Raw genomic sequence first — 9,658 nt, 5'->3', positions numbered from 1 at the left:
CTGCTAAATTCTGTGGAGTTCCCTGAGTGGTTGGAGTATTGCTCCACCAGCCCTCATTGAGTCCCCTTTGATGTTGAGAGTAGTTAGGGGCCAGAAACTTCTCCTGTTACCACCAGTGAGTCCCCCATAGCCGGATTGCTTAGACCGCACTGGAGACCCGCCCCCTTTCTCAACCACTCTGCAAACACGCCTTCTGGCACACTCCTGTTTGGGGGCTGAAGTCCCCTTGGCTGCTATAGCCCTTGGGGGCCAAGAAACCCGATTTTTGCCACCAGTAAGTCCTCTACAGTGGGATTGCTAAGACCTTGTCGGAGGCCCTGCCCTCTTTCTCAACCAATCTGCAAAAGCGCCTCCTGGGACACTACTGATTGGGGGAGGAAGTTTCCTAGGCTATTGAGGGTCCTTGGGCTCCCTATGAGGGGCTCTTTGTTGGAGATCTTTTATTCCAAAGTGCTGTTGGGTGCCGTGTGGGTATAGGACCTTGGTGTGTAGACAGATATGGTACATGTGAGTGCTCTAAGTGGTGGTTTAAAATGGGATATGGAAGTACTCAAGAGAAATATTGTAATCAGCGAGACATCCAACCCATTTAAAATAAGGGTGGCACACTGCTGAAATACTGTTCAGGGATGTTTGGTAATGTGACCCTGATTATCCAAGCCAAAACCTACAGTGTGGTACCAACAAAGATCCCCTCATAGAGAGCCGATCAGGTATTGCACCGCCGACCTGACAAGGAGCATGACCTATGATGAAGCATGACACCCAGCTGGGTGTGTGAGGGCCCTCATTACAATAAGGGGAATCCCCCATTCCTCCTATAACTTAGGCCTGTGGACCACCCAGTCCTGTTGTCCGCTCCCTCTTCCCTTCTTAGGAACTGCAAACCTTCTTGTTTTGATTATTGTGGAGGATGAAGTTCCCTTGGCTGCTGATGGTCCTTGGGAGCCAAGAGCTCCCTGATGCTCCCTGATGTGCAAATAACTATTTTAGGTTGTTTTAATAGTGCTCGCTGTAGACCGCAGCTGGAATGGCAGAAAACTTTTAAACATAGACAACAGATACTAAGAGCATGAGACCAATAGGAGCTAAACATCATAAGATAAAGACAGATAAAGACATGAAGACCCAAATGTAGTAAGATCATTTCTATGAGGGGTAAAACATGTAAGGGGGCTATTGCAATAGAATCCTGACATTAACAGGCACATAGGTTGACATCTAATGTAATCACTAAAGTTGGGAACATATGTGGCAAGTATATACAAAAAGTGATTGTCTAGTTAAGGATATATTGAATAGAGTAAGAACTCTTCTGTACTATAGCAGCAGAAAGATAGCTGTTCAAATACTCCTTAGTGGCCCCCGAATGTCTGACAAAATATAGAAAGACAAAATATCGACCTACAAAAATATCCGAGCATAAATATCGATGTCAACAATATCAACATCCTATCTACAACATGGTAAGTGCAAAATTATTGAGAAAAAAAATATTGATGTCAAAAATATCGTTTTTTTTTAAATGTCATTTTTCAAATACAAAAATATGTAAAATAAAGTAAATAATACTTAAAAATATAATAAACATAGTTAAAAATATGTTATAATTAATAAGTAATATATTAAATGTAATAACAAATTACTTTAACATATACATATATGTAATATGGATACTTAGGGCCCCATTAGAATGTCGGGCGGATTGCCTCCGCCAGGGTAGCGGTGGCCACCGCCACCCTGGCGGAGGCAATCCGCCCGACATCCTTCCCTGCATTCCCCCCCGCCATATTACGATGGCGGAGGGGACCGCAGCGGTCGGAAAGACCGCCCGCCTGTTTTCCGCCCCGGTCGCATAGCGGCCGGGGCGGAAAAGGGATAACATGGTGGCGGTGTCTATCAGACACCGCCAGCCATATTAGCATAGGCATTTCTCAATGCCTTTCCGTGGCGGCAATGCCGCCACGGAAAGGCATGCAGTGTTCACTCTGGGGGGCCCCTGTGGGCCCCCAGAGTGACGGGCAAAGGGGGGTGGCACATGGGGGGTACCTGTGGTACCCCCCTGCATTTGCATAATCACAACGGCAGGCACCGCGCGGTGCCTGCCGCTTCGAGTATGCAAATGCGTGCATTTGTGTTTAACATTGTGGCGGGCGGTGCAGTGAGCACCGCCCGCCACAATGTTACTTTGAGGAATGCGCCCGCCACAGTGGCGGGCGCATCCTAATGCCAATGTCGGGACCCCCGCCCTTTAGGCGGGCGGTCCCGATCTCCGTTAGGGTGGCGGGCGGACTGTTTCCGCCCGCCATCCTAATGGACCCCTTAATAATCAATTGTAATAATTATTTTAATAACTTCTAAATAATTATAAATATGATAAATTGCAAATGTATCTATACACATCAAATAATAACATAAATAAAAATAAAATAATTATGCAAAATAAAGTAGGGAAAGTGTTGGATAGCGTAGAGGTAAAAATTACTATTCCCACTCCAGAGAGTGCAACAGTAGGGAAAGTGTTGGATAGCGTAAGGGTAAAAATTACTATTCCCACTCCAGAGAGTGCAACAGAAGGGAAAGTGTTGGATAGAATAGGGGTAACAATTACTATTCCAACTCCAGAGAGTGCAACAGAAGGGAAAGTGTTGGATAGCGTAGAAGTTAAAAATAACATACTTATAAATAAATCAATATTTAAAAATATTTAATAAATTATTAAATAAATCTAAACTATTTACAAATACCAATAAATAATGATTAAAAACATAATTACCAATGACTAATTAATATCCAATAAATTAATTATTAATATACAACTATAAACTTTAATAACTACTTAAATACATATCAATTACTTTACACACTATTCCCTTATAAACGCACAACAAACGTCAATAATAAAATAATACACAACATAATTATCAATTAATCAATTAATAAAAATGAATTACCAATTAGTACAAATGAATTACCAATTAGTAATAGTATAACTAGCAAAAACAATTAATGAAAATAAATTATTACGCAATTACATTTAAATTACTTCCCACCCTTTTCCCTTATAAACCCATAACCCGCTGCAGAACATAATTATCAATTAATCAATCATTTTTTTTACCAATTAATAAAAATTAATTACTAATTAATGAAAATTAATGTATAATTCCTAAAAATTAATAAATAATTTAGTATATTTAAATTACTTCCCATCCTATTCCCCTATAAACCCACAACCCGCTACAGAACATAACTATCAATTAATCAATTAATTAAAATGTATTACCAATTAAAAAAAATATTTACCAATTAATTAAAATTAATTTATAAATCCAAAAAAATCATTATTAATTTAGTATAATTAAATTACTTCCCACCCTATTCCCCTATAAACCCAGAACCCGCTACGGTACTAAAATACAAAATGTACTTAAATTACATTAAAAAAATTATAAAATACATATTAAATACATAACATTATACAGAAAAATCATATAAAAATCGATATTAGTACCATCGGTATTACTAACATCTATATTAGTAACATCGATATTACTTACTTCGATATTACCCAAATCGATATTACTTACCTTTGATATTCTGTCCCTTCTATATTCAAAAATTCGATATTACTTACCTTCTATATTCTGTCCCTTCGATATTAAAACATCGATATTATTGTGGGTCGATATTAAAAAATCGATATTTTGTCTGCCTACCGTGGCCCCCTGACCTTTTCCCTGCAGGATTTGTTCACTCCAGTCTTTCAAACTTTTCAATGTTTGCAAACTTTATGGTTATCAATGCTTGTTTGTGGTTAAACTGAGATTTATGTTTTCTTTAAAAATCTATATCTCTAGAACCCTCTGGCGAGTCCTGCTCATCGTGGTTAGTAGAAATGCATAAAAATATAATCTATTTTTGTAAATTGGTGTTGGATTTCTTTTGTGCTGTGTGAGTTTCTTATTTTGCTGTTTGGTGCTTCTATACGCTTTACACTAGTTCCTTTGTTTAAGCCTTGCTGCTCGAAGCCACTGCTACTCAGGGTTGAGCTAAAGGTTGTACAAATAAGCCTGACTGGGTCCAAGATAGTTTCTGCAAGTGTATTACACGGTAAGGAGGTCACACGACCATTCCATATAATACAACCAAATCCTCACAAGTTCATGTAGTATTTTTAACAATAGTTTTTAATAATATTTTTCTATTTTTTATGAGCTATATTTTTTAGTAGATATTTGTTATAATTGTATGTTATTTTACAATATTTTCGTAGTAGATAATTTTGTAATACATAGCTTTGCATTCACTATATTTTTTACAGTTGATATTTCGAGAGTCTGTATTTTTTTTACTTTAAATATGGAATGCCAGCATTTCTGTATCAATATTTTATCAATGAAAGTTGTAAACCACAATATTTGTGTGGCTGATATTGTGACATACAACCAACCTGCTCAGAATCATTGCATGTGTATATACATTCGGTGTAGACTTCGAGCTTATGGACTACAGATGTTCATGTTTTTACCATCAAACATAAAGTTATGCAGAGCATCCATATATTCTGTTTTACTTTATTCATTGCACTTGCGCATCTTTAAGCTGCTGAACATTTTGAGCCATTTTATTCCTTCTTGCTCTGCCGTCACTGACTCGGTTCTCATCACGTCCTTGTGTACACATAGCTTTTCATCCTCATCTGCTTGGGTTTTGTATTTCTACATGATCTTATCTTGTAATGGTTATGTAACATTCCTATTTTGTTACTATCTTTCAGCAGGCCACTGGAATACATTGTAAGGTGATTTGCAGAGGCGTTTGTGTTGAGATTTCAAGATGGCGGTTGCGTGTTACACTGCGGGTAACGAGAGATGCTTTGGTTTGATACTGGTGTCTTGCCGTGGTCGGGTTTAGGAAGGATGTCAGAATCTAAGCATCAATACCTTATGTGTTGTCACGTGTATGGGGTTGAGGTGAAGGTGGGGCTGTTAGCTTACTTTGGCTAGTAACATAAACCTGCGAAGGAACCAACAGTTTTGAGGTGGGAAGTCGTTTGTGTCATTGTGCTTGAACAAATGTCCGCTTATCAGGGCATTATCCAAGTATATGAACGAGGGTGTTTATCCTTTGCTATCTACATATTCAGTGACTGCAGCCGCTTCGTGCTTCTTCTGTATGTGTGTTGTTGCACTGATTGTGATTCGAGAAGAACATGTGCCAATTACGGCACCAATTATGGGCCTATTAGGATGGCAGACGGACCTGCGTCCGGCCACCACCCCAGAGAAGGAGGGACCGTCCCCAGGGGCAGCGGCGGTCCCTCCGTGCTAATTAGGATGTGACCGCCACCCTGGCCGTCACATCCTGTATTTTTAACATTGCTGTGGGTGCTGCTTGAAGCAGCACACGCCGCAATGTTAAAAAAAAAAAAATGTTTACCTTTGCGTGCACGAAGCTGCAGGCACCGCGTGGTGCCTGCCGCTTCGTGCACGCAAAGGCAGGGGGTACCATAGGTACCCCCCCATGTGCACCCCCACCCCCCCTTTACCCCTTCACCCCTGGGGGCCCGCAACGGGCCCCCGAAGACGACACCGTATGGCTTTCCACGGCGGAAATGCGGCCGTGGAAAGGCATATGACCGCAGCTATCGTAATATGGCTGGCGGTGTCTAATAGACACCGCCAGTCATGTTAGAACTTTTCCGCCACGGTCGGAAGGCGACCGCGGCGGGAAAAGCGGAGGACGGAAAATAGATCCCTCAGCCATCCTAATCTGGCGGGGGGCAACTGCCCTGGTTATTGTTATGGGTGGGTTTTTTGGAAGTTCTTAGAGGGCTCACCTGTGAATGTAGGCAAATGAACAAGCTCTGTGTGTGGGTATTCACTCTCCTCTTGCATGTAGATTTCCACCCTAGAAATTGATGGCAAATCATATCTGTAATGCAGCACTGTGTGTTACCAACGTATGAAAAGTAAAGGAAAACTTCATAACGTGGTTGTAGCCGAAGGTGTTTCTCCTTTCGGGAGAAACAAAAAAATATATCTATGTACGCAAATATACATTTGTATCTGATTTATGCAGATTTTGCCAACCATCTGACAATTCTAATGCGTACATTTTACATCCAGTAGTCCTCAAGGAAATGTGCAACTGTCACAGACTTCCTTGAATAATCCTGGTATCATGTGTGAAACCCATAGAAGTTGGAAATTTGCCCGAATGTAGGAGGTATATCATGGGAGCAAATTTCTGACTTGCGAATTTCTGACCTTATCACTTTAGAATGCCACGAGCTTGCAGATTTGACTTAAAATATGGGGGCATATTACCAAGCAATAGCGATAATTATCGCTATTGCGATAATTATCGCTATTGCTTGGTTAGAGACAAAAATTTACCGCAGCGCTGCGGCGATTTGTACCGCAAATAAACCTTGGTATTACCAAGGTTTAATGCAAATGCGGTAAAAATCGCCGCAAAGCATGAATATCACTGAAAAGTCAGCGATATTCATGCATTAGCGAGCTAATGCTCTTAGCCATGTTATCCACCTCCCATTGGATAACATGGCTAAGAACTGCTCAGGGCAGGTGTTAGCTTTTGGAGATATTCCCGCTTAGCGCGAATATCTCCAAAAGTTGGTAATAGGAGATAGCGATGTTAGCGACTGTTTTCAGTCTCTAACATCTTGGCACGCCCACTTTGCATCTCATTAGTGATAAATATCACTGACATGCAAAGTGGGGCCCAAGATTCTCGCTATCTCCTACTAGCTGTCGCTAACTGGTGTTAGCGGCAGCTAGGTAATAGGGAGATAATTTTATCTCCGCTTTCTTGGCTTTTAAAGCCAAAAAAGCGGAGATAAACCCCCTTGATAATATGCCCCATGGTTTCTAGCTCTTATGTAACATTCCCTATAACGGCCTATCCATTAGATCAAATATCTGCTTAGGTCCATCTCCTGAGATGTTCTGTTCTACGTGCAGGCCCCTCTACAGGCCTATCATTTGAGAAGCTCCTATGTTCGTAGCAGGTTAAATGCTGATTACATGCACGGTTTGCTCTTTCATCGACACGCTACCTGCGGAAATAGGAGACGGGCGCTAGTGTGTCGCCAGCTGTCTCACAGGATTATCTGTTTTGGGTATTTCTGCTCTTTGATGGCACATTTCAATATTAGCTACTTTTTAAGCCGCTGATAGCAAATACAAGCAATACCTCAAATTGTAAATTGATACCGAGGATATCCAGATAACAAATTTCCATGAGCCTTCGCTGCCGGCGAGTTAACCTTCGCATCTTCGCATAAAACAATATATATATATATCTTACGTGTTAGGGATAAGGGGAAGATCCGGCTAAAAGGATGTGTTGTAATTAAATAGAGTAGCACCGGGAAACTGAGCAGAGTTTAGAATTGAGCCCCTGGCTTAGAAGCAGACGAGTGGGTGCTTCCATAGCTACAGGTATAAAAGGCAGGAGAAAGCCTGACCCCGCAGCAGTGAAGAGGAGGGCAGAGTTCCACCAAGCCACGCAACCATCTTTTCTTGTACTCCAAACCAACCACTCTGTTCTTGCTGCTCAAAGTCATGTAAGTTCCTATCTCGTTTATGAAAAAGTTGTGTTTATGTTGACAATGGCAGTCTGTCATAGCGACCACTGTTTTCATACTTAGCGCACAGAAATGAATCTCACGAAGTAGATGTTCTTTTCTGATGCCCCTATGTTTAGAGAAAGTTGTTTGCTCAGTAGACTGATACAATAAATCCAGGGGCCTGTTTTTAACAGGTTAAATGTTTGATTCCTGGCCGCTCTACTCAGTCTTTCATCCTTCTGAGGTAAATAAAATGAATATCATTGAGTTGGGTAAAAGTAAACCTATAAAACGAGCAAAAACAAATTCTTTTGGCGGTGAGATAGTGTTTTACAAAAATACTTTTATGTTGTGTGTGCTTGAAGTCAAACAGGACAGCTCGGCTAGTTGAATGCCGTCTGAAGAGTTGTGCATGTATAGTGCAGAACATATATTTTTCGGGATTGTACTCTAAATGACCAAAAATCTACTGCCTAAAAGATAACTACTAAAACCAACATACACAATTTGGCACTAATAAACAATCCCAAAATGCACCTGAAATAAACTGGGTTTTTCTTCTCAATTGTGTAAAATAGGACAGATTACGTAGATGTTCACCATTACAGGCCAATTTTGCACTCAGATTTGAATTTGTAAAATAGAATTTTTTACTGAGTAGTGTGAAATATTATTTTTTGTTTTTTTCAGTAGTCGGGCCATTCATGTTTTTTTTCCCATTGTTTCTTGCAAACATTGATACAAAATTGCCCTGCACCTATACAATTGTACCTAATATGACCACGTCAAAAGCGTATATTCTACCAGCTTGATTTACTAAAAACAATTTGCAACTTATTAAATGGAATTTGCACCAGGGTTTTGTCCAGTCGAGTTCAATGTAGTGTGCATTGTTCAATTAGGTTTGGTAGAGGGCAAGCACCTCCCTAGTCATGGTCTCTAAAAGCAGTATTCTGATTCAGAAGCATACAAAATGTGCAAAATATTTAATTATATGTTTAGAGTCTTGCCAAGTACCTAGGGGCTAGTTAGATTAACACATTTAAGGGTCTGGTATGCGCATCACTGCACTAAAATGCTTACTGACAGAGGTGGCAGGGACTGTAGCATTTGCACGTCTGTCCAGTGGTGGTAGGTAAGTAATGGCCAGTAGGTCAGGAGTTTCTAAGATTGTTTTTATGGTGGTGGGGTGGTTGTAGTTATAAGTAGTGCAGAGAGTAGAGCTCGCCTGCAGTATTTGATTCTAGCCCAGGCACTTTGATAAGTGACCAGTGGTGGGGAGAGGCCTTACTCATAATGAGATAGTTAGTATCAGAGGTGGCTTTAAGAAAACGGGCTGCTTTAAAAATAAAAAACTGCTTTATTGAAAAAGCAGTCACAGATATGGTGGTCTGCTGACCCCAGCAGGCCACAATCCCTGGGAGTGCTGGCCATTCCCGATGGGGTCGCAAATTGCGCTTGCCTCATGAATATTGATGAGGCATGGAATTTGCGACCCCATTGGGAATCGCAAACAGTGTCTGAGACACTGTTGTACATTGCAGTTTGAGAGTCACAAATTGGGAGTCGCAAATTGCTAGTCGCAAAGCGACCCAATTTGCGAGTCGCAAAATGCAAGCGTCGTGCATCTTGCCCTAAATGATTTTTTGAGAAGGTGGTTATGGGGACTTGAGGGGCACTGTTAAAGGGTGCTTGTGAGGGAATCTGTGGCAGAGGTGGCCATTAGGGGGGCCCTAACAGACATTGTTGCACAGGACTCCACCAGTGCTAAAGCCGGCCCTGTTTATAGCAAATAACTCATTCTCATTTTATGCATCTTTCCTAACTTATATTTCAGTGACGCAGTTTGGTGTAGTAACAGCCCAATCAGAACTCCCAATCGAAGCACCGACACAGTGACTAAGAAAAAATGTCAGCAGGAGATTTCTGCTGTTATTAAATATTTGTAGAGTCCTTATGTATTGATATGTTACTGGAAGTGCTCTTTAATTTATTAAACTACTTCCCTTCAAAATCGGACCTTTTTTCCCCGGGTTCACCTGCAGAGGAGCCACTACAGGA

At 40.9% G+C, this 9,658-nt stretch overlaps 1 protein-coding gene across 1 annotated transcript in view; it reads left to right on the top strand.

Moving 5' to 3' along the window:
* The first annotated feature begins 7,517 nt into the window (after positions 1-7,517).
* Positions 7,518-9,658, top strand: part of CGA (glycoprotein hormones, alpha polypeptide) — a 49,973-nt gene continuing 47,832 nt past the window's right edge. The window contains exon 1 of the mRNA XM_086925236.1: positions 7,518-7,594. The gene's annotated coding sequence lies outside the window, so the exon portion shown is untranslated. The remainder of the gene's footprint in view (positions 7,595-9,658) is intronic.

Source organism: Lissotriton vulgaris, chromosome 6 (genome assembly GCF_964263255.1).
Source record: "Lissotriton vulgaris chromosome 6, aLisVul1.2, whole genome shotgun sequence".
NCBI classification, from domain to species: Eukaryota; Metazoa; Chordata; class Amphibia; order Caudata; family Salamandridae; genus Lissotriton; species Lissotriton vulgaris.
This window is presented reverse-complemented; position numbering and strand designations above follow the sequence as displayed.